Source organism: Mandrillus leucophaeus, unplaced genomic scaffold (genome assembly GCF_000951045.1).
Source record: "Mandrillus leucophaeus isolate KB7577 unplaced genomic scaffold, Mleu.le_1.0 Scaffold382, whole genome shotgun sequence".
Taxonomy (NCBI): domain Eukaryota; kingdom Metazoa; phylum Chordata; class Mammalia; order Primates; family Cercopithecidae; genus Mandrillus; species Mandrillus leucophaeus.
Window position 1 is genome coordinate 691,312 of NW_012104054.1, and position 4,554 is coordinate 695,865.

Sequence of the window (4,554 nt, forward strand, 5' to 3'; positions counted from 1 at the left end):
ATACAAAAATTAACTGGACATGGTGGTGGGTACCTGTAATCCCAGCTACGCGGGTTGCTGAGGCAAGAGAATTGCTTGATGCAGGGAGGTGGAGGTTGCAGTGAGTCGAGATTGCGCCACTGCCCTTCAGCCTGGGCAACACAGAGCAAGCCTCTGCCTCCAACAAAACAAAACAAAACAAAACAAAACAGGAAAAAAGAATCACAGACACTGAGGCCTACTTGAGGGAGGAAGGAGGGTGGAGGATGAGAATAGAAAAACTACCTATTGGGTACTATGCTTATTACCTGAGTGGTGAAATAATCCGTACATCAAACCTCTGTGACACACAATTTACCTGTATAACAAATGTGCACATGTACCACTGAACCTAAAATAAGAGTTAAAAAAAATTGAAACATAATTGTACTTTGAAGGGTGACAGTCTTCCCATGGGTAAAATTCAAACTAAATAAGGAAACTAAAGCAGATTCAGAGAATTGTGCATGTTTTCCTATCATACTTTATTTTTCAATAGTCTTCAAGATTTGTTGAACACAAATATATATAATTTTTAATTCTTTCTAATAAATAATTTGGTTCTAAATTAATTATTGAATATTTTCCAACCCTTATGATTCAAATAATATTTGCCATGTAAAAATAGTTTTAAAAAGTCATTTAAATAGAAAAGCAAAATTTATTTATTTATTTATTTCTATTTTTTATTTTTACTTTTTTTGAGACAGGGTTATACTCTGTTACCCTGGCTGGAACGCAATGGCACAATCTTGATTCAATGAAACCTCCTACACCGGGGCTCAAGTGATCCGCCCACCTCAATGTCCCCAGTAGCTGGGACTACAGGTGCACCCATCACACCTGGATAATTTTTCTTTCTTTTTTTTTTTTCTTTTTTTTTTCTGTAGAGACACAGTTTCTCCACATTGGCCAGGATGGTCTCCAACTCCTGGGCTCAAGAGATCCACCAGCCTCAGCCTCCCAAAGTGCTGGGATTACATGCATGAGCAACCACACCCAGGCACGATTTCTTATTAGTGAATCCCATTGTAACGTTTTCTAAGAGAAGCACAATGTAGCAAAACAAACACCAAGGTTAATCTTCATGTGTATTCTCTACATTGATTTACAATAAACAAGTTCATTTCTACAAGCCTTGCCTGATAAGTGGCTGAATAACATAGTTAGCTGCCTTATTTTTTATTTACTCTTGTTGGGTGTCTTTGACATTGTGAAAAATAACATAAATGCAGTACCATCTAAAGCCAATAATAATAAAATAATTTTTATATGATTGTAGGAAAATACAATGCGCGCGCGCACACACACACACACACACACATAAATAAGAAAAAAACTATATTCATGTTACTATTTTTCTTCCAAGAATTCATTGTGAAAAACTATGCATTGTTGGTCAAAACACACAAATTTTATGGGGGGACTAATAAACTACAAAACTAGTAAAACTATGCTGTAGAAAGTGTAGAAACAGAGACTGGGCTCAACGATAATTATACTAATGATAATGTTGGCCACAAGTTGAGGCTTACAATATGTTTGCACCCATTCTAAGTATGATACATGGATTAATTAATTTCATGATCACAACAAGTCTATGAAGAAGGTAATACCGTTATCCCCACCGATATAACAGTGTGACCTGATTAAGTTACATAACTTCTCCAAGCATGTTCTTTCACAGAGGTTTAAATAAGGGAATATATTTTCAATAATCACTTAAGTTCATAGAGAAATATTCTTCATATTGCATTCAAAAAATCATCAGTATAAAAATAAGTATATTTTAATATATAAAATATGTATACATACATAGGTGTTTGTATGATATTTTTCCCCTTGCCCATCATGTGGGTACTTACAAATCCTTCCAAAGGCTATCAGAGGTCATTGACCCTGTGAAGCATTCCCCTCAGTCTAGCAGCAGTGACAGATCCACCAAGTTCTAATCAAGATCGTTGTGTTGACTGATATGACAGGTCATCCAACTCATACATTAAGTTGATTGAAATTACCGAAAATTGGATGGACTTGACCATAAATATATTGATTTAATGCCATACATGTAATAACATGCTCTTTTTCTTTTTGTAACTTTTTTCTTTTTATTGTTATTACTCCATTCCATAGATCTAGTGTCTGTGGACTATTTCTTTAAATTGCTTTTCATGTAAAGGAAATTGGGGCAATAAGTTTATTAATTCATTTTTCACTGACTGTTAGTTTTTTTATTTAGTTCATATGAAATGAGAATTGATGACTGAAGAAAATGTTATTTTCGGTTGAGATTTGCTTTTCACCAATGACCTGTCATTTTGGTCACATGTAATCCAGAAAGCCATTGAATCATCTCTTATTTTCTTCATCAAATGACAATAATGCTTATTTTGGCATTTTAAGAGAGCTATTTTGGAAATCACGCTAATTTTCTGAGCATATTAAAATATGATTAAAGATGTAAGGACTGTATTTAAAATATATCTATGAGAGAAAATGGGAAGGAAACTGCCAAAGACAGGACAGACATCAGGTTATGATGAACTGTGATCCTGAGGGAAATAGAGAAGACAACAAGGTGAATAGGAGCATCATAGACTACAGGACTGCCAGGGAATGGTTGACCAAAGTTTGACCTTGAGAGAAGTATCATGACTACCAGAGAAGGATCTGCCATAGCATCACTACAATGCTCAGTCAATGGCTGGGGTCAGTCCAGAGGATATGTGGCCTGATAACAAATGCAGTGATGGATTTTAGAGTTAGTTACTAGGGCCTTTGGCCAATTAGGTTTCTGTAGTTGGACGTCTGAGAGGCACATTCTCATGGCCACTGTACTACTCAATCATTTTTATTTAAAATTATACTCAAAGTAAGCATGCTATTTGAATGATTAGAATTGCTGGGTTTGGGAGAGCTTCCCACTTTTAGCTTAATAGTTTTAGAAGTTTTTGGTGTATCTACCTTGCTTTTCATTTAACCTTTAGAAAACAATGTATTTTTCTTGAGTTATTATTGTCCCTAAATTATAACGCAGACTTGCAATGATATACGATAATGAGGAAAAAAGGGAAAACTACATTACCAAATTATTTTCTTAAACCTCGTATCTGCTATCTTTTGAAGTTGCATATATGTTATACTATATGTGAAATTACAAATGAAAGAAAATGATATTATTTATTTACCTTAGCATATTATTCTATGGCTTCAGGGAAAACATCCAGCTCTTATTTTCAAGAGTTTACTCTTCTTTTTCTTTCTCTCCCATGATAATTAAAACACAAACACAAGCAGTAATACAATTTGAATTACATTTGTACTTTGTAAGGGATTCTAAAGACTTGCGGTAAAACAAGTCCCTATCTGAAAACATTAAGAACCAAAAAAAGGAAGCATACTAGCAGAGAATTTTTCTTATTTGTGTTTTGTTGCTGAAATTTTATTCATAATGCTAGTCATTTGTAAATATTTTTATAAACAAAACAAAAAACAGAGAAGAAAGACAGTTTTCATAGTATTCAAGAAGACATGTTAGAATTATCTTACACTAAAAATTACCTGGCCCATTAGAAAATACCTTCAGCTTTCTTTAAGGAATTCAGTTATTTTAAAATCAGAATAAGTAAAAGAGTAGATATTAGGATTAATCTTATTACATAATCAATAATAATAATGTCTACTGTAATTATAAATTGAATGAGATTAGGATAAAACTTTTGTTATCTAAATTTATAATGTTATAATTTGCTGTGAAATCATTTTTTTTGTTAGTTTCTGTGTTAAGAGAGGCAGTAGGAGATTGAAATTATTTCTGTTCATCAGTTGAAAACACACAACCGTTAAAGATCAGGACTCCAAGAACCTCCCTGGGAAATCAAATACATTACAGGATGTCCCTCTGTGCACCACTAGGGTTCACGTTACAGTCCTCAGATCCCTAAGGCTATCTGAAAGAGCGTTCAAAACCAATAGACTCAGCTACTTGAAGAGAGGGTGTCAGTCATGTATACGTTTTGTATCCTTGCTTCACACCAAATTCCTGGCCATGAGTAGGAGTTTGTTAAAACTAAGCTGACTAAATTATAACTCAGAGCCTCTATTTTTCTAATAAAAAATGCTCAATGGTTTTCTGCAGCAATTAGAAGAAAAGCAAAACTCCTCAGAATGTTCTACAAGTTCCTACATGATATGTTCCTTGATAATTTCTGCAGATTAACATCTACCACATTCTTATTTTCTATATTGGAGCTAAATTATGCATTTCATTGTAAATTACAAGTATTAACCACACACTTGTTTAGAGACTTTACAGTACAATATTCCTGCAGCAAGCTGATTTTGATCATCATTCTGGTTTCTGCTAAAATACTACTCAAATATCATCTCCTCTGAGATATCTTCTCTGACCAATTTACCTTCTCAGTTCCTGATCCGTATATGTTTCCTTCCTTCCTTCCTTCCTTCCTTCCTTCCTTCCTTCCTTCCTTCCTTCCTTCCTTCCTTCTTCCTTCTTCTCTTTCTTCTTTCTTTCTT